Here is a 22,113-nt window from a genome sequence, read left to right as displayed (position 1 = left end):
TCCCTCTGTTTTTCTTCTTGCACATTGTGATTTTGTTTCCCTTTGGGATTCGCATCCCTTCAGAGCGGACTTCACGGCCTTTTGCGGCAGCATTCAAGCCCCGCTCATTCAACAAGCAACAACTAGTCATGAGACACAATATGGGAAGAAGAACCCTTCGTAACAGGAGACAAACGACTATGGTGAGAGATAAACGTAGTGAAGCCGTCCTGGTCATCCCCTGAGAAAAAACCATCCCCAAAAAGTGGCAAAAACACCTTCTCACCACCATCCCGACCAGAGAGCCTTGGGTCAAGACTATTTGCAACAATCTCAGTAGGTGAAGACAAAGCCTCAAAACGGTTACCATAAACAGCACGCTCACCTGGCTCCCTAGCAAGAGCCACAACGACAGGTGATGTGATCATATTTGGCCCAACACTCCAAGATGACATGTACACCAACAACAAAGAAGAACTTGAGGAAAGAAGCCCCAAACGAAGAAGACTTCATTGGACACACCAACAAATTTTGACTATTTTGAGAGCCAATAAAGAACCCACTAGGGTTAAGAGGAAGCATGGAGAAGAAGAGAGGTCAAACAAGTAGCCCCATTACAAGAACAAGCCCATCGAGGAGCCACCCGCATGAAAGCACCAAGCGCACGTCCCTGTGCGCGTGCGCCCCTACCGCGCACGCCGTGTCGCTAACCTCACAAAGTGCCCCTGCCACGGACGCTTGTCGCTAACCTTACAACTGCCATACTATGCGCGTGCTGCCGCTCGCCCATGCCTGTGCACGCCGCTTCTGCCCGCGCGCCCACGCCCTCTACGCATACAAGCGCCCGTGCACCCTGCCGCCACCATCACCCATACACGGGCGCGCCACACGCCCACCAACGTCCTGCCGCCCATGCCGCCAACACCCTCCCGCCTAGCGCCCATGCCGTCCGCGCCATGTCCCCACCAAGCACAAGAGCTCCCTACCTCGCGCCCATGCGCATGTCAGCGCCTGCCCTAGCACCTGTGCGCATGCCTCCATGCCAGCGCCAGCCTCTGCCCAGCTCCATGCGCGAACGCCAACATGCCGCTCAGCCCCGCACGTGCGCAGCGTGTCTGCCCAGCCCCCACGCGCGCCGAGCCACCTTGCCGCCCATTCCTCCCAAATAAGGAAAATATTTCCTTATCATTTTGATTTATTCTTGGGAGATTTGTTGGATTTTATTTTTGATTTATTTGTTTTATATTGTCATTTTAAAAATTCCCTTTCAAGCAAGTAGTAAACTTTTTAGGAATTCGTCAATTTTAGTTATATTTTTTATTTTGTTATTTTCCTTAAAAGGCCAAGGGCCCTAGCCTATAAATAGACTTGTACCCCCTCATCTGCAACACACCTTAGAATTTTCGAATTGAATACAATTGAGTGAGAGTTTTTCTCAATTGCTTCGTGCAAACCCCCCCCCCCCCTAAATCTCGTACCCTTTTGTGTGGTTGAAGTTAGGCCTTCATCTTTGAACCGCTCGGGACATGCTTGTTTGATTGGTCATCAAACTCGTGGAGTGTTTCCGGCCTCGAGCATAGTGTGGAATCTGTCTGCTTAAGGTAATAACTGCAAAGGTAATCTCTCTAACCCTGGCCTTTCAGGTTGAAGCATCTCTACGATTGGATTCAAGTGGCTTATGGCTCGAGTAGCTCAATACGCTTGGGTTCTCGCGTATCATTTCGTATAAGAGCTTAGGCTCTAGGCCAGGATATATGTTAATTTTCTATCTTTAAATTATTGTCATGGTCTATACATTCCTTTATTAAAAAATCTCAAAAAAAGTTCCATTGTTCATTGTCTTCTGTGTGCCATCATTCTATCATTCTTGCAACATAATTTCTGATTTCGAAAATTTCTTTAAAGTGTCCAAAACTTGTTTGTTTGTGTTATGCACCTCAAAAACTTTCCAACAAACTAAGTTTCACTTTAATCCAAGCCCTATAGGCAAAGTTATCAACTTTTCTTCGAACCTCATAAATTGAGAGAAACATGCAGAGAGCACAAAACAGGATCCAAGTTTAAAAATTCATAACGTTTTGCTCCGAAGTCCAAATTTAGTGAAACTGGTGCCATTCGAAAGATCAATGTGTTAGCTTTCAATAGAGTCCAGAGTCGATAATTTTCGATCAGAGGCTTTTAAGTTATCGCTTTTTTGAAAACACTGTGTAATCTGGAAATCCTGCAGCCGATGAAGAAACAGTGTCCAAACTTCGACAAATGATATCTTGCTAACCTTTTCGCTGAATATTGTCAAATCAGGTACCAAATTAAAGTTCTTTGAAAGAGCTTTTCAGGGAAATATAGATCCTTGCCAACCGAGGTCTGTAGCCGAAGTTATCGACGAAAGAAGAGAAGGTGGCAAAGCAGAAAACTTTCCAAATTTGAAGCTGGACGTTTTTGGGAAAATTATTTGGTCTATCAAATAATGTCCAAATCGATTTCTTTTTGGCAAGTAATCCTAACACTGAATATAATTTGATTTAAAATTATTATTGGATTATTTTGACCTAGTTGGATAGCCCAAAAGAAGGAGGACAGCCACCACCCCACTAGGCTACCCCAAAGAGTTCTTTTGTGCAGCCCCATAATTTTCTTTTAGAGAGCACCCCCCCCCCCCCGCCCCCCAACGAATTCCAGACCTTTTGGCAGCCCACGTACATCAACTACACTTGTTGTTCTACCTTTTACCACTAGTTGGAGTCTCATCCGAGTTGTATACATGACACACCCTTCACCCAAAGTCGCCCTATTTGCTGTGAAGTCCACTGTTTTGTTGGTAAGTTTATTTTTGTGTGTGTTTGCACTACAAATTGGATTTGTACATCTTTTTAGTTAATTTTTTTATTTCATTGATTTGATTTACATATTTCTTTCTTTGTTTAGTTTTAACTTCAATTTGCATATTGTTGTTAAGTCCCTAGAACCAAGAGCATTAGGCTCAAGGTTATCCTTTCCTTTGTTTTAGTTCGCTATCATTTGGTATCAACCTTCGGTATCATTGTAACTATCATTTGATATTCGTTTGAGTCTGTCTTTGGTGTCTTCTATGCCATTGACCCCTATTAAAAAAAAAGGATATTTTTTTGCAAATTGCTTGTAGGCTTATACTCACTTGTTCTAAGACCGATTCGCCACGAACATTAAAGCAAGCATCTCCAAAGGGTAATCACAACAACATCCACCCTACCAAAGGAGAGGAAGCCGAGAGGACAAGTAAGGGAGTGAAAGTGCATTTATATTGTTTATCCTAACTTTTTACTTGTGTAGTGATTTCATCAAAAGGAAAGTCTCATGACTCACAAGAAGAAAGAGACAAGGCCAACATGAACGATGAAAGACTTAAAGAAGCTCAAATCCAAATCTTTGCAAGATTTACACAAAGGCTTGAAGATCTAACCGAATCCTTGCAAATGATGAACACACGAGTTAAGTATTGGAGAGGTCCCAAAGAATGCCACACCAAAGGAGACCAATGAGCCCAAGAGAGATATCCGACGGTTCTCAAGAAGATGAGGTAGGTACTTTGAATGAATGCTTTGCTAATGAAGACCCTTTTGATATAGGTCCAAGAAGAGGATACATTGGCCAAGGAAGAGGAAGATTCCAACAACACCGAGAGAGGTCAATAAGAGAAAACTACCTTGGGAGCATCAAGTTGAAAATCCCAACCTTCCATGGAAAGTCTACACCCGAAGAATTTGAATCATGGGAAAAGGAGATTGAGTTAGTATTTGAATGCCACAATTATGATGATGGCAAGAAGGTAATTCTCGCAATCACTCATTTTAAAGGTTATGCACTAACTTCGTGGGATAAAGTGATGGCTTATAGAAGGAGGAACCATGAAGGACCCATAGCTTCTTGGATAGAGTTCAAGGAACTCATGAAGAGAAGATTTGTGCGACCACACTACCATAGAGCAAATTCAAGGAAACTTACTAAGCTCTATTAAGGCACCAAGGGAGTTGAAGACTACTACAAGGAGATGGACATGTTGATGAGCCGATTGCAACTAGAGGAAGATGAGGAGACCACTATGGCTCGTTTCTTAGATGGCCTTAATCCGGAAATAGCCGACAAGCTTGATTTGCAACACTATGAAGACATAGAGGAACTTCTACACCTCGCCGTCAAAATAGACGAGCAAAACCAAAGGAAAGCTAAAAGGTATGTCAAATCTACTCCTAAGACCACTAGTAGCAAACTGGAGAACAAATCCCTATAGTGAAAACCAAAAGTTAACTATGAAAGGGGAAAGTCATCCAAGTCGAAAGCCCAACCCCAAATTCCCAAGACTAGGACTAGTGACATTAAATGTTTCAAGTGTCATGGAGTAGGCCACATAATCCAAAATTACCCTAACCAAAGAGCCATGATACTTAAAGAGGGAGAGCTAGTCACGGATGATGAGGAGGAAGAAAAAGTAGAGGTTGAGGAGAGGAAAAATGAGAGTATTCAAGAGGAGGAAGTAGAATAGGATTCCAAATACATAGCCTTAGTGGCTACGAGGAACCTCAATGTACAATTTAGGGAAGAACCCTTAGAGGCAGAAAGAGAGAACCTATCCCATACTAGGTACATAGTGAACTTCACCTCATGTAGTGTTATCATTGATAGTGGGAGTTGCACTAAAGTTGCTAGTAAGGATATAGTGGAAATGTTGAATTTAGCCACTACACCCCACCCACGACCTTATGCCTATAATGTTTGAATAATAGTGCGGATGTGAAGGTCCAAAAGCAAGTTCAAGTTCCATTCCACATAGGTAGGTACAAGGACGAGGTTACTTGTGATGTTGTACTTATGCATGCTAGTCATTTCTTGCTAGGGAGACTGTGGCAATTTGATAAGAAAGTCGGTTTTGATGGTTTTATTAATAAATATTCATTTGAGCATCAAGGTAAGAGAATCACACTTGTACCTCTTTCTCAAAAGGAAGTACACATTGATGAGTTAAAATTGGAGGAAAAAAGGTTGGAGGCCGAGAAAAAGGAAGTTATTGAACTTCAAAATAAAAAGAAAGAAAAGTCTCCAAGAAAGAAAGAGAAAGTCGTGAACCTCATGGCTAGAAGAGATGAAATAAAGCGAATGTTGGGACTTTCTCTACCTTAAAAAATATTAGAGATTCGTGGAAGTGCACATGGTCACAAGTAATACTTGGTAGAGAATATCTACCAACTCATTTGCATTATGGGTCAGACGGCCTATGCTTAAGACCATGTTTTATGTGCTCATTCTTAAGTCACATCTCATATTGGTTTCCTATTATTTTACCTAACTAACATTTCCCAAGGTTGGGCTTTAGTGTATCAATCAAGTTCCCACTGGCCAAATGGAAAAAAGACGTAAAGAGAAGTTTTTAGAAACCAACCCAACAAAGTGCGAGGCGCAATCTGGCCAAAATCCGGAGCGTGTTGAAAATCAAATCATTTGACTGAGGCATTCTACAAGGAGGTTGCTAACTAATCTAGAACATAATTAAATGAAAGTAAATGCACAAAAACATAAAGGAAGTATTTTTCATTAAATTTAAATGAATAAATAAGCCGTACATGAAGTTCTAGCTTTACCCTCTTCTCTCTCGAGGGTGAGGGGAGTTGAAAGTCGCTAAAGAACTTTAAAATAACAGAATTAACAAAGAACGGAAGTAAGAACTTAAATTAAAAGCAATACAAAAGGTAAAAGCGTGAAAAACAAATAAATTAACAACTAGAACATAAACGTAAACCCTGAAAACGTGTTCTACAACTAGAGAGCAATGAAAAGAAGATGAAATAAAGGTTGGAAGGGATGATTTGCTGATAGAGGGATAGCTTCCTTTTATAGCACCATAGGTTGGTTGAAACTCCCCTCCATTTTAGGTGGAAAAGGGTTGAGATCCATCTAACCACCTCACTTGGTCTTGGACTCATGGTTTTGAACATGTGGGAAATGTCCTCCTTGCCCTTCATTAATCAAAACATGCGTTTTGATATTTTGTCCTCCAAAAATGCGCCGGGCGCAATTATGTAAAAACAGAATTCTGTTATTTTCTTCGAACTTTGACCGCATTTATCTTATATTTTTCCTAAGGTACTATAGTTTGACTTCTATGGAAAAATAATTTATGGATGTTATACTTTAAGAATATGTGGTAGTTTTTGGCAAATAATAATGGGAAAGAGGTAAAAAACGTGGTCAAACAGGGCTACCGACACATGTTTCTGCAGTAAAAAGTCAACCCTAACACACCCCCAAACTTAGCCATTTGCTTGTCCTCAAGCAAAAACAACAACAACAAATCTAAAACAATCAACATGCTAGAAATATGAATGATCAACAATCCACATGTTCTAAGTAAATGAGTCATATAAGTCTCAGGAAAGGCTGCACAAGCTAAACGTCCTAACTTTACTTTCAAGCCAAGGAACCATAAAGCTTCCGTTGTTTTGGAAATAAAAATGATTCTAAATCCTCTTATTTTCTAAAACACAAAACTCTATTACAAAACTATGGAATATGCACACTTTCGTTTTGATTAAAAATTTTTAACATCAAGTGGATCGACTACTAGTCCCCTTAGGTTCTCAACACACTAACATCGTTTTCAAACCACAGCCACTCATAGAAACTTGTTAAATAGCAACCCGACATAAAATGATGTCGACAATGGTTTTCACGAAGTCACCTTAATATGTAGGCTACTACCCTCGCAGATGCTAACGCCACCAATTTAAAGAAAATAAATGTCTATAGTGGGACTCGCGGAAATGAATGTGTTTTCTTTCTTCTCATGTTTCTTACCACTCTTTTCTTACTCTCACTTTTATTTTTCTTTCCCCCACTCTTATTTTCTCTCAAGACTCATTTTTTGACTTGCTTTTATTTTTTTGTACTCTTTTTCATACTCTTTCTTTCCAAACAATTTTCTTGCATATGACTCTTTTTTATTGCTTGCATTTTCTTGTTGACTTGTTTTCCAAAACATAAAAGTGTCCTCACTGGGGAAAGAAATTTTGCGAGATGCAAAATTTTTGCACAAAAAGGACAAGGACTTCCAAAGCAATGAAAAAGTTAAGGTTTCTAAACAAAAAGAATGGAAAATGACTTATGGCTTGATCATAAAACTAGGAAATCTATCCTATTCATACTCTTAAGAATCCTCATCGACATGATACAAAAAACGAAGAACAAAGGAAAGTGATTACGCTTGTTTACATGCGTAAAAATAAGGTTTTAGATGCTATTTTTACTATGTTTTAATTTTGTTTCGGACTTTTTCTCGGTCGTTTGAGTTCCAATTCATGCAAAATTCATATATGATGGTTTGTGGTTGGCTTATATTGTATTTATGACATTTTAGGACCATTTGGGAGTGGAAATTAATCAAAAGAAGCAAAAAGACGAAAAAACATCATGGGAGGCGCCAGGCGCCTGGGAAGGCTGCAGAAAACAGTTTTTCTTCCAACTTTGCCCTTAATGAAACGCGTCTTCCAATGCGTTTTGGTGGTTCCAACCGATGCATACGTGTAGAAGAAGTGTTCCACTATCAGTTTGAGCACGATTTAGTCAGTCAAAGGAGTTGGAAATGCGTGATCCACCATCGTTTTAGGACCTACCTAACCAATTCTGCACAGCTATAAATTCCAGCAGCTTCTACACCAAATTCATCAAGCCTTGCTTCCTTCTCTTGATCATTTTTAGTGTTTCTTTGTTGCTTTCTAAGTACTTTTGAGTTGCTTTCATTATTTGCTTTTAGTTTTTAAATCCCGAGCACTTTACATTCCTTTATTGAGCTTTGTTTTGTATCCATTTGTACTTAGTTATTTTCTACTTATTCAAATATATAAAAATCCAGCACTTTGCTTATCTTCCCTTTGCCTTTACTTTATTTTTAGTAAAGAGAGTTGTGTTTTTGGAGGAAAGAGCACGTGACACTCCCCCTTGCTTGAAAGAAAAGGGCGAAGCTCTCAATCCCGAGCAAAACTCTCTGTTAGTTAACTTTTGTTTTTCACACATGCATTTCAATTTCAATCACTTTACTTGCTGTATTTTCTTCAATATGTCTTTCTAAATTCCCGTCTCTAGCCCGGTTATGGATAGTTAGCCTTTTATTTCTAATAAGGGTTGCTAAGAAGTAGTGTTTTTGCTTTCCATTCATTGCTCAACATGTTTTCCGAAAAAGTTAGGATTTAGAGAAGGCCACTGTAAGTCTTAACAAGTCAATACTGAAAAGGTTGGTTATTTGCATTGTTGAGTGGTTAAACCGAGGAGAGGAGCGCCTTAGACATAAGGGTTCCGCTTAAGTAGCCTAGACATAGGACCTTAACCCGAGGTTGCGACTATTTCCATCCTAAAACTAAGATATCTCTCGTAATAGACATATTAGGGAATGTCTTAGGACTTTGAACTTGCTTAGACATAAGTCAAGTGAGAAGCGTAGTCGTTGGTTTCTAAAGTAAAATGCATATTGTCCTTAGCATGTCCTTGATTCTTTGTTGGCTAACTTGAAGTAATTCGGGCTAGGTTTTATCATTATAAGTCAAAATCCCAAATCCAAAACCATTATTTGTGACCACTTCCCATTTTACAAGAATCACTCATTTCAACATTCACTATTCTTTAAAACTTTAGAGTTTGGAAATTATTTAGAAGTCCTTGAGGATCGATACTTGGATACTCCATCCATTTTATATTACTCTGACAGGTGTGCGCTTGCATCTATAGAATTTTTACCACGCTTAGTGCATGCGTTCAGCATAACCACCAGTCAGAAAGCATTTCATTAAAAAGATGAACATGTTGAGAGTTTAGAAAAGATGCATAGAAAAAGCTAAAGACAAGCTAGTAGCTAAAACAATGAAGCATGCAAGCTTGAACTTTAAACATATGCAAAAACACACTTTATAAACATTCCTAATAGCACAAAATTCCAACAACGAACCTAAAGCTAAAACTAAGCTAAAACGACCTATCATGCAAACTAAAAGAACAAAAACAACCTACACAACCTAACATGCCAACCAATGTAAACAACCTAAACTACACAACCTAACATAGAAAATCAAGATCCAAATATCAAAACAAAGAAAGGGAGATACTCCCCCATTCATCATCGGAAGACTCATTGTCGGTAGAATCGGTAGGAAAACAGGAAGAAGATGGTTAGTCGGCCGCAAGCTCCTCGGGGAATGAAGGTGCTTCATCACCGTATATCTTCTTGAGGAAAGTACAAGTGGCACGTTGAGACACCAAAAGAAGCTCGTACTTGTGCCTAAGCTCATCATAGTTCTCCCTAGTCACCATCGTTCGGGTCTTGGGGTCAGCGGAGGTAATCGGGGAATCTTCCTCTCGAACAATGGAATACCCCCGAACTATCCTAAGGGATGTGAATGGTCTCTTGAGCGTCACAACATTGGCATCATCGGCATCCACTCCCGTCTGCGAGCATAACTCAGTTATTAGTCTAGGAAAAACAAGAGGACCTTCCATTTTCTCCGAACAACTCTGAATTTCGTTTCTTATGAGCTCCCCAAAGTTGAACTCAATGCCTTTCATAAGGATGTATAACATCATCGCCCTATTGTGCTTAATGGAGAAATCGTGAGAACTGGGTATCGGTCGGTTCTTCACCACATACATCCTAACCGTCGCTTGCTCATTGATGTAAAGGGGCTTCAAGGAAAGCTTCCCTGTGGTTGAGACGATCTATGTCTTGTGTTGTCTACAAATAAGCCTATGCGCCTCCTCCACTTGCTCATCTGATGGATGCACCGAAATTTCATTACCTATGACATTAAAAACATCCAACAAACCATAGTGAGTATTAATAATGGAAGGCGAGAATTTTACTACTTTACCTCGTACTCTCACTATATCTCCTCGGTTTGGGTTGATGGCAGTGAAAACTCTTTGACTAAGGACTAAGACACACGCGTAGTTGGGGCAAACAACGACTCCAAACCATTCTTCATAGGCCTTCTCCTAACATATTCCGACACGGGCTCTTGTGCTTCATCAAAGCCCCTCTCAAGTAGCATTTCACATACTGTGAAGTCAGGCCTTCGCACCTCCAATATCACCCTTTTTACTCTTGATGGTGTTTGTTTAGTAGAATCAGGCTCCTCTTCGTTGGCCGCCTCAAGTGGTTCTTTTGCCCATCTTTGCATCCTAGCCCTGTTGGCTTTTTTAGATGGACCAGCCTCAACTTCTTTTTGGGCGGCCAAACGTTCTACAGCGGCTCGGGTCCTACGCCTAGAAATTTTGCTAGGCGCAATTTCTGCCATTTTTTCTTCTTTTGTGTTTTCTTCACCACTTCGGTCAAGCTCACCTCCTCATAGGAAGTATTTACAATAGCAACAAAGTCTGGGTCAGAAACATCAAACTCGACAAAGAAGGGGTCTTACCTTGTGAAGAAGAGGAAGATGATTCCTCCATGACCTCACGAGGGACATCCACAGGACCGTATGTTCCTTCTTGTTCTTGTGCAGAGGGCTCCTCATTGTCTTCTTCCTCTTCAAACTCATCTCCATGCACTTATTGAGGCAATTCTACAAGATCTTGATCCTCCCCATCAACATTCAATTGTCCTTGTGCTGCCCCACTGTTTCCATCATCCTCTAATGGATGTTCTCCCCCTGTTTCATTCAACGCCACCAAAATTTCTGCAATTTTCACCGTTGTCCTTTCCTATTTTGAATCTTAAAAAACTAGGGGCTTTTTAGTCAAGATAGGATCCGGAAAAGATGGAGACAAAATACATTGTGGAGTGGCTGGTGGAGTCTCATCCAAAATTGCGCCAGGCGCAATTTTGCACTGAATTTCTACCGTGGCCGAATCTGAATGCTCCAAGGGCTCTGTGTCGTGTTCTGAGTCCCCACTAACCTGTTCATGACCTTCAATATGTACAGCAACAATAGTGGAAAGAGGGGAGGGATAGACAGTCCTACAGACTCAGAAACGAGGTTATCTTGAGAAATAATCATCCTACGACGTATACTCATGCTATTTAACTCAAGTTGAATCACCTCACTCACTTTCTTTGAGTTTTCCATGAATCCTTGCCATTTTATGTTTAATTCCTCAAAATTCACATAAACTCTTTCATTCGATTTATCCCTAATTTCTTTATTCTTACTGAACATCTCCGCTCTCTCGTGAAGTTTAGCAATTTTCTCATCTAAAACATCACCTTTCTCCTCTAAAGATTCATTTGTTCGAAGATAGACTTCACTAACTCTTAATTTCTTCTCACTATGACCCTATTTATTAACCCTAGCATCATTCGATTCCATATTAATTTTTTTTTTTCAGAATTTGCACCACCTATGGATAGATTTCTCCTAGGGTTCATTCTTATAGCTTCCTCATATTTTCTTTTTATTTTTGCCTAGGATAAAAAACTAGCTTTTCATGAGAAATCCTAGGAGGTTCAAGAGGAATCATACTCGGTTTAGTTGGTGAGGGCAACAACACTTTCTTCTTTTCCTTCTCTTTGTTGTATGGCTTGGTGGAAGACGAACCTTCCATTGTGCTCGAGCTTGCTTCATGATCAACAACGAAAAATCCATCCAATAAACCCTAAGTGTGCCGAAAAAGAGAGAGATGAAAGAGACTTTGAGATTCTATAAGATTTCTTGAGAGAAGATTTGAAAACAAGTGAGAAAATCTTGGAGAAAATCGTGAATGGGGTGCTTTGAAATCCTAGGGCTTTTTGTTTTATGTTTTAAAATATATTAAAAACATAATTCGATTTAAAATTGGGCCTCTTTTTGATTTAAAAACAAACCAAGCCCATTTAAACATAACCCACATAAAGTCCACGAAAGCCCTAATCCATAACTCAAAAAATCGATTTTTTCTCTTAAATTGCGCCTGGCACAATTTTGACGATGGTCGAAGCTTGATCCTGCAAAATTAAAATGCAAAATCAAAAATTAGATTTGGAATCTACACAAAAAAACCTTAAAGAAATTGTTAAAATTTCGCAAAAAGTAAGACAAAAATATTTTACACAAAAACGCCCTCAATGCGACTGATGGACTGTTTTCACTGTTTTTTTTTTATGATTAGGCATGCTTAACAAATAGATAGTAGTTTTAGCAGCAGCAAATAAGGCATGAAGTATGATACGGAGCCTAGGGTTCATAGAATATAAATGCTTATATGACCCTAACTTGTAAGACTAAACATGATATATGTTATCAACAAAACGTCTCAGCATGCTGTCCAGCTGATGCAAATACTTTCACCTGGAAAATATCATGACTTAGCACATATGAACAAAACAACATTCTGTCAACAACGAAACAAGGGTTAGAAAACTCCCTCGATTAATCCGATGAGAAGAACAAAAAAAGGGCACCAAGTGGCTCTTTTTCTAGCATTCCATATTTAAGTCTTGTTTTGTTCCTTCTTTTGGAATAATGCTCACTGGTCTTTGCCTTATGCCTTGCTTATTTTATTGGGAACTCCAATCCTGTACTAAGAAAATGAAATGATTAAAACGTTAAGGACAAAATCAAAAAAACTGAAAAGTAAACACGACACTAATGTACATACTTCCTTCCTACTGATTTTACTTTAAAGAACGTTGGCGACTTTCAACTTTCACACATTTCCTCAAACTCGTTCGATCTCTCTTCTGCTACTACCAAGTCACAGTTTCGCTCCTTCAGAGCACAATATGCTTTAACTTCTAGATCGAGGGGTAGGTGACTTACTTGTATGCATTGGTTTTTGAAAATTGGAATTTGGGGTGAAACCTTAACGTAGAACCCTTCATGTGAACCTATCTCATCTTCTCATATTTCTCCATTTACTTGATCCTTGACAAGTTTGGTCAACTGTTCCTTCTTTATGTCTTGGGTTATCTCTAAAGAGCATTAAGGGAAAGGGAAAAGTGGTCCAATATTTAGAGGTAATGGGTTTAGGTCAATTGTAACCTCATGCTCCATTACCTCTATCGGTTTCTCGTGTTCAACTTCCTTATTCTTCCATACCTCGTTTATCACTTAAGGGATTTCTGGATCAGCATTGTCTATTGGGAGCTCAAGTACGTCATCTTCAAGCTCACTTCATTCATTGAATGCCTCACCTTACTCTTCCATATTGGTAGGCAATGCTTCTGCTGGACTATTCCTCAACTTATCGGCCACTTACTCAATTTGGTCCTGCAACCTACGTAAAGCTTCATCAGTTCTTACCATAAAATTTATCATTGTCTCATCAAGGCTAGAAATGATCGATTGTATTTGCTCTGGCATCTGTGGTTGTTCACATTCCTGGTGAGGTTGTGTTGGGAATTTTGGTGGAAATGCGTGCTCGTATGGATGGATACTCTCAGCTTGATGCTCTCCCTAATATAAATTTGAATGATCCCTCCAATCTTGGTTGTATGGAGTTGAATAAAGGCTGAATTCTTGCTGGTTTCCTGGCGGACCTAGATAATAAAAAGACAAAGGATTAGATGGACAATATTCCATTGAATGACAAATATCACCACAATATAAACAAAATTTATTAACAGGAGCTATAGGCATGATACTGCCCATTGGAAGATTATACTTTAATTGGGACTCCATTTCAAACAGTCATACTGGTTGTTGGTTCATTACAAGTAACATCTTATTTTTTTCATTTCGCTCTTTTTTTTCCTTGACCTCTATCCTCGCCTTAACCTCCTTAGGGACTTCTGCAAGAAAGCTTTTGTGTTAAATAAAATAATTTCCCTTTAAGGTTAGATATATTAATTAATCTCAAGGAACAGAGGCATGCAACAATCACAATATGAAGCAATTCACTTGAAAAAAAATAATATGATTTTGAAAATTAAGTCCCCGACAACGGCGCCAAAAACTTGTTGGGACATTCTCTACTTTCAAAAGATTAGAAACTCATGCAAGCGCACACAGTCACAAGTAATACTTGGTAGTAATCTAAGGTTGAATTCTCAAGGACTTGTTGATTTTTAAAACAGTTTTTAACAAGTGAATGGTTCAAATATGCAAGTGATTTATGAAGAAAATAATGGTGAAATGTTGTTGTTTGGGGTTTTAACTAACAATCAGTTTAATGAAACTCAACCTCCTTGTCTCCCACCTTTGTTTTGATGCAAAACATGGATAACACACTATGTTGGGAAAATGCACCAAGCGCAATTCCTGACTTTTCTTCGATTTGAGTTCTACTCTTTCACTACCGCTTTTGGTTGCTGCAGAGACTTGGGTAACCGACAATCATATGCCTATGTGTGATTACAATCCTAGAGAATATCTACCAACTGATTTGCATTATGGGTCAGAGGGTGTGTGACTGGGACCATGTTTTATGTGCTTATTCCTAAGTCGCATCCCATATTGGTTTCCTATTATTTTACCTAACTGACCTTTCCCAAGGTTGGGCTTTAGTGTATAAATGAAGTTCCCACTGGCCAAATGGAAAAAAGACGTAAAGATAAGTTTTTAGAAACCAACCCAAAAAAGTGCCAGGTGCAATCTGGCCAAAATCATGAGTGTGATGAAAATCAAATCATTTGACTAAGGCATTCCACAAAAAGGTTGATAACTAATCTATAACATAAATAAATGAAAGTAAATGCACGAACACATAAAGAAATAATTTTTCATTCAATTCAAATGAAGAAATAAGCCATACAAGGAGTTCTAGCTGGACCCCCTTCTCTCTCGAGCGTGAGGGGAGTTGAAACCTGCTAAAGAACTTTAAAATAACACAATGAACAAAGAATGGAAGTAGGAACGTGAATTAAAAACAATACAGAAGCTAAAAGCGTGAAAAACAAAGAAATGAGCAACTAGAACATAAAAATCAACCCTAACAACGTGTTCTACAACTAGAGAGAAATGAAAAGAAGATGAAAGGAAGCTTGGAAGGGATGATTTGCCGATGGAGGGATGGCTTCCTTTTATAGCACCATAGGTTGGTTGAAACTCCCCTCCATTTTAGGTGGAAAAGGGTTGAGATTCACCTAACCACCACACTTGGACTTTGACTCACGGTTTTGAACACGTGGGAAATGTCCTCCTTGCCCTACATAATCAAAACGTGTGTTTTGATATTTTTTCCTCCAAAAATGCGCCGAGCACAATTCTGCAAAAACAGAATTCTGTTATTTTCTTCCAACTTTGACTGCATTTATCTCATATTTTTCTTAAAGTACCATTGTTTGACTTTTATGGAAAAATAATCTATGCATATCCTTCTTTAAGAATATGTGGTCATTTTTGGAAAATAATAATGGGAAAGAGGTAAAAAACGTGGCCAAACAGGGCTACGACACATGTTTCTGCAGTAAAAAGTCAACCCTAACAGCGAGCTCTATGTGCTAGACAATTGCTTCTTCTATATTTTAATGAAGGTAATGAACTCCTAACTCAAGAAAAAAGAAATACCTTGCCTAGCACTCGTGTTGAGTTTTTACAGAAAATTGAGGAGACAATGCCCGAAGCAATGCCAAATGTGGAGGGAAAAATAGAAAAATAATAAGGAGAAGGAAGCAACTTCCTGCCGCCCACTCAAGGATCCCAAAACCCTCAAGAGGCCGAGCCACACGAGGAGAGCACAAATGACAATCAAATGGAGATCTTCAAGAAGAAGGAAGAAAATGAAGTTTTTCAACTCTAAAAAGGTAATAGTCCTGTTATAGATGCATATCATTGGACTAACTTGCTTCGTTTGGATGCAGGTAAACAGCTTGATTCGAGGACGAATCCAATCAAGAAAGAGGAGATGATGTGATCATATTTGGCCCAACACTCCAAGATGACACCTACACCAACAAGAAAGAAGAGCTAGACGAAAGACCCCCCAAACGAAGAAGACTTAATTGGACACACCAACGAATAAGACTAACTGCCAGATGTTTGTTTGTCCAGGTAAACCACGGACCAGAAACATGAGGCTCAACCAAACTGCTACAACAAAACATCATCCAACCGCACCATTCCTGCCAGATTGGGACTACCACCCAGCACCTCCATTGAGTGCCGAATAGCATTAAAGTCATCCGTAACCACATCAGAGCCATACCATGCCGAACAAATCGACACCAAAGAGTCCCACAATAGTGCCTGCTAAGAGGTGGAGTTCGAATCATAAACACAAATAACCTGCACCGAATCTGAGATACCCGATAAAAAACGACAACATGCACAAACTGATATGAGATCGAAATCGGAGAAAAATCATAACGGCCCGGGTGCCACAACACCCAAATCCTACTAATTATAGAAGAAGAGTAACTACTGACACACTGCAAATGTGCCTGGAAGAGAAGAAAGATAGAGGCAAAATTACTAAGCAAAACACGAGTCTTCAAAAGACAACAAAACTCAACACGAATACTACTAAAAAACGAGCGGACCTCACGACCCTTTGCGGCAGCATTCAAGCCACGCGCATTCCACGAGCACCAACTAGTCATAAGACACAGGAGGGGAGGAAGAACCCGCCATGGTAACATGAGACAAACCACTCGGGCGAGAGACAACCGTAGTGAAACCGTCCTGGTCATCCCCTGAGAAAAACCATCCCCAAAAACTGGCGAAAAAACCTCGTCACCACCATCCCAACCAGAGGGGCCTGGGTCAAGACCATTTGCAACAATCTCAACAGGTAAAGTCAAAGCCTCAAAACGGTTACCACAAACAACACGATCATTTGACTCCCTAGGAGGAGCCACAACGGCAGGTGATGTGATCATATTGTTGGCTGTGTTGCCCTAAACTCGAAGTTTGTATTTTGTAAAAACAAATGTCTATTTAATAAAGTTTTATTCAATAAATTTGTTGTTGAATCATAGCTTTGCATTGTCAAAAATCCAATAAACTAAACATCCAAGGTTATTTATGATGTAGTCGGGACAGTATATATACTGGGTATATAGTTGATATACGGGGTATATATTTGATATACCCCTGATATAAGAATGGATAATATCCCGTGAATAACCTAAAGGGTCTATAGTATATGGATAAGGCTGGGTACCTTATCCTGGCAACACTATGGATACGACCCGCTCTATAAAGGTTACAGACGACTCGATCCAGGTCGTTCGTGTGGAGACATGCGAGTAGGGGTATCCAATACAATGAGTTTGTATAAGACCGGACCGCGAAATAGGCAATTTTTAGATGTAACACCGTTAAGTAATAGATTGCCATTTCTTAGAATGACCAGGCAACTCATTCTTAATCCTGAGTGAGTTATGGACTCCTGCCCTTGAGGACTCGTTCTTTGATCAGTATGGGTGAGAGTGGCCTGAGTCGCTGACTCAACATTCCTACCATTTTGGGGACGAGACCGAGTGGGGAGCTGGGAACATAACTTCACAAGATGAAATTAACTCCTCCCCGACTTTAGGGAAGTAGGTGAGTGTTCCCTTAAATGCTGACTCCGAGACTTGAACAAGGGGCCCCACCCTGTCATTGACCGATAGGGACTTCCGGTTATTGGTTGGACCATAACCGGGTTGTTCATTAGAGGAGCAGTGGTGTTTAAGGAGTAAGATGTAACTCAGGGGTAAAACGGTAATTTTACCCAACTTGACTTATGAACACTAATCAAGGATTGACTCGTCATTAATGGTCGTATATCCATGGACACGAAAACATTCTGTATTGAGAAGAGTGCAGCTGCGGGTCTTTAGTGGAATGACCCGTAGTTAACGAATCTAGATTAACTCGGTCAATGAGTTTGACCGATTAATCTTGCATCGTTGGAGCTTCGGATCTATAGGTCCATTAGGTCCCCTTGCTAGCTCATAACGGGTAAAACGAGAATCAAATTTTTGGAAGAATTTGAATTGTTCAAATTACTTAAGGGATTATATGTATATTAATACATTATAATATATATAGTTAATTGTAAATTGAAACTATATATTATGAGAGATATTATTTGAATGAGATTCAAATAAAATTAATATGAATGAGATTCATATTAAAACTATAGGTTAAAAATAATGTGCATAAGATGTACATTAAAACTATAGGTTATACGAGAGAAATGTTTTAGAATATGATTCTAATTTTATAATAAATAATTAAGTGTTAATTATTTATGTATATATATATTTATTAATTATTAATTGAATTAATAATTAATTATATTAATTAATTTGATTAATTAATTGTATATATATTAATTATTATATATATTTTTTAACTATTATTATATATTATATATATATATTAATATTAATTTTATTATTATTATTAATATTAACTCCCCAGCAAAATTGCAGGGGAGTGGGAGGTGTTGTGACGTGGGGAGTTACCCCACGTGACCCTTCTTCTTCTTCTCCAAGTGTTGGAGAAGTAGTAAAACAAGTTTGTCACAGAAAAGAAGAAAAAAAACTCCCAGGATTTCTCTCAAATTCTCTCAATCTCTCCCTCTCTTCAATCAAGGTGCTACCACAAGCACGATCCCGAGACCCAAGAGGATAGCGAGGAAGATCCGGTGGTGGTGTTCGAGGGGAATTCACTGAAGAAACGTTTTTCAAAGGTTTGTTTTTCCCCTGTATTTTTCTTCTTTAAAATTCGATTTTGTATCCCGAAAATCAGCAACGAAAATCCGTTTCCGCTCCGGGATTCACATCCCTTCAAATATTTGGCCCAACACTCCTAGATGACACCTACACCAACAACAAAGAAGAGCTTGAGGAAAGAACCCCCAAACGAAGAAGACTTCATTGGAAACAACAACAAATTTTGACTATTTTGAGAGCCAATGAAGAACGCACCAGGGTCAAGAGGATGTGTGGAGAAGAACAAAGATCAAGCAAGTGGCCCCATTACAAGGACAAGCTATTGGAGGAGCCACCCCCATGCAAGCACCAAGCGAACGTCCCTGAGCGCGCGCGCCGCTACTGCGCATACCGTGTCGTTAACCTCACAGAGCGCCTCTACCGCGCACGCAGTGCCGGAAACCTCACAATCGCCTTACCATGCGCGCGCCGCCTTCGCACACGTCAGTACCAGCTAGATTCGTCCGCGAGCCTACGCCCCCTATGTGCACAAGCGTCTGTGCACCCTGCCGCCACCAGTGCCCATACGGCCTCGCGCCTCACGCCTGCTAGGATCCTGTCGCCCATGCCGCCGACACCCTGCTGCCTAGCGCCCACGTCGCCCGCGCCATGTCGCCGACTAAGCGCCAGCGCCCTCGTGCGAGTGCCTCTACCCGGTGCCCACACGCATGCCAGTGCTTTGCGGCAGCGCCTGTGCGCATGCCTCCATACCAGCACCCAACATGCCGCCCATCCCCCACGTGCGCCTAGCCACCTTGCCGCCCATTCCTCCTAAATAAGGAAAATATTTCTTTATCGTTTGGATTTATTCTTGAGAGATTTGTTGGATTTTATCTTTGATTTATTTATCATTGTTAAAATTCACTTTTAGGAAAGTATTAGACTTTTTAGGAGTTTATCAATTTTAATTTCATTTGTAATTTTGTTATTTTCCTTAAAAGGCCAAGGGCATTGGCCTATAAATAGGCTTGTATCCCCTCATTTGTAACACACCTTACAATTTTCGAATTGAATACAATAGAGTGAGAGTTTCTCTCAATTGCTTCGATCAAACCCCCCCTCAAATTTCGAATCCCTTTGTGTGGTTGAACTTAGGCCTTCGTGTTTGAACCCCACGGAGCATGCTTGTTTGATTGGTCATCAAACTCGTGGAGTGTTTCCGGCCTCAAGCATAATGAGTAACCTGTCTGCTCAAGTTAACGACTGCAAAGGTAATACCTCTAACCCTTGTCTTTCGGGTTGAACCATCTCTACGATTAGATTCAAGTGGCTTGTGGCTCGAGTAGCTCAATACGCTTGGGTTGTCGCGTATCAAGGGTTCTAACAGCCTTAGACACCACTATTGGGGAAACCGAAATTGTGGGAGCTGACACCTGGAGAGCCGGACCCCGAAGCGCCTTAGGAACCCATACGTGCTCAGCGGAACGGGTCGCATCAGAATGATCAAACATACAACATTTCAAACACCACCACAGTTTCAAAGCATACTCAATAGCATCTATAAACAAGGAATCACGAACCTTAACCTTAACTGACGACCGAAAAGATGAAGCACCCTCATCTCCACATACGTACGGGCAAAAAAAAGGAAGCTCTGGTCCTCAGTAGACATATCAAGACATAAAGGGACACTCAGCACACTAGCAATAACACTAAGCCCTCGGGGAGTCCACAACTCAAGCGGAATATTAGACAATTTAACCCAAACTAGAACAGAAGCATGCAGAAATTGAAACACAATATGTAAAGCCCCAAGCCCAGGATTCAGACCAGAATTCGAAATCCGAATTTGGCACCTCTCTACCCCAGCATCCCCTTGCATCTACTGCGACCCGACCACGTCACCGTCTAGTTCTGAGCTATTTAAAAGAGTGTAGACTATCCCTACAGACCAACACGAGTCCTTTCAGCATGCTTTGTCCTCACTCACATGCTTCTTAGTAAAGAAACTAGGAGGTCACCCAGCCGAAGATTGCTCCGGGTCAAGCACGCTTAACTTTGGAGTTGTTACGATTGAGTTACCGAAAAGGAAGGTGCACCTTGTTAGTATAGGTAGTAACTATTATTTCTTTTAATATTTCTTTACCATACTTTCTATGGTCTCAGGATTTCTCGCATTCGGGTGTGTTATCGGTTCATTCTACTCGGGCATTACATGCCCACCAGCTTCCACTTTGGTTCGTCCCCGAACCACATCTTAACTAGGAGGTCACCCAGCCGAAGATTGCTCAAGGTCAAGCACGCCTAAATTTGGAGTTTTTACGATTGAGTTACCGAAAAGGAAAATGCACCTTGTCAGTATAGGTAGTAACTATTATTTTTTTTAAGCTTTCTTAACCATATTTTCTATGGTCTCAGGATTCCTCTCAGCATCCTTTGTCCTCACTCACATGCTTCCTAGTAAAGCAACTAGGAAGTCACCCAGTCGAAGATTACTCTAAGTCAAGCACGCTTAACTTTGGAGTTCATACGATTGAGTTACTGAAGAGGAAGGTGCACCTTGTTAGTATAGGTAGTAACTATTATTTCTTTTAAGCTTTCTTAACCATACTTTCTATGATCTCAGGATTCCTGTCATTCGAATGTGGTAGCGGTTCATTGTAGTCGGGCGTTAAACAATAAGCCCATCATCCAGATAATTAATAACCGGCTCCTCCACACTCGCCCATATACGAGCCACTGGACGAGAAACAACAGCATAAGGAGGCCAACAGTCCAGAAACTGACCCCACCAAGGAATTATCCCATAGCTTCTCCCCCTCTTCAACAATTTCATCAGAGGGAACCGCAACGAACTCCCCATCCATAACCACTTTATGAAAACACTCAAGCCTAGACGCCACCCCAGAAGATGATCCAAAAAAGCCATGCCAATAATCTGGGCCGAAATGAGCCGAACCACCTGAACAACCGAAATAACCGACCTCGTTGGCCACGGAACGGGTCCCAATCGACCCCAAACCTTGCTCCAACTCAAAACCAAGCTGAACCCGAGTGAAAACCAGTGGGAACGAAGAAGAACTAGAGCGAACTGAAGCTGAAATAGCCTGAACCGGCGCAGAACCGTTGGAACCAGGGCTAAAGCTGTTGAACCAGTCGAAACCATGGCTAACCCAGGCATAACCTGTTGAATCGGAAAAAACGGGTGCAGAATCGGGCGGAATCGGAGCTAAACCTAACAGAACCGACGCCAAATAAGCCGAACTGGATTGAGAAGCCACCGAACTAGACCCCAACAATAGAATTGAGGACCGAGCCGCCCAGACTGAATTGAACCTTCCACAATTATATACCGGACCAAACCGTCACCCTCGAACCCAGACTGGCACAACCCTTCATCACCACTAGCACTCGCAATCGGCCCATGAAAAACCCTAGCGTCTGCAATCCCTTCCATCACACCACCAGCTCCGGAGCCACCTTCCGCCATGGCCGCCAAGGGACTAGCTGGCACCGGCAAAGATTTCCACACCAGCCTAATTGAAACACCACCCCTCCCCTTAGATTTCCTCATAGTGCTAAGCACCGTCTGAACAAACTGACGATTTTAGCCTTCACCGCCGAATCAG

This window comes from Momordica charantia (genome assembly GCF_013281855.1).
Source record: "Momordica charantia cultivar OHB3-1 chromosome 2 unlocalized genomic scaffold, Mcharantia_2.0 BLBB01000002.1, whole genome shotgun sequence".
Classification (NCBI taxonomy): domain Eukaryota; kingdom Viridiplantae; phylum Streptophyta; class Magnoliopsida; order Cucurbitales; family Cucurbitaceae; genus Momordica; species Momordica charantia.
This window is presented reverse-complemented; position numbering follows the sequence as displayed.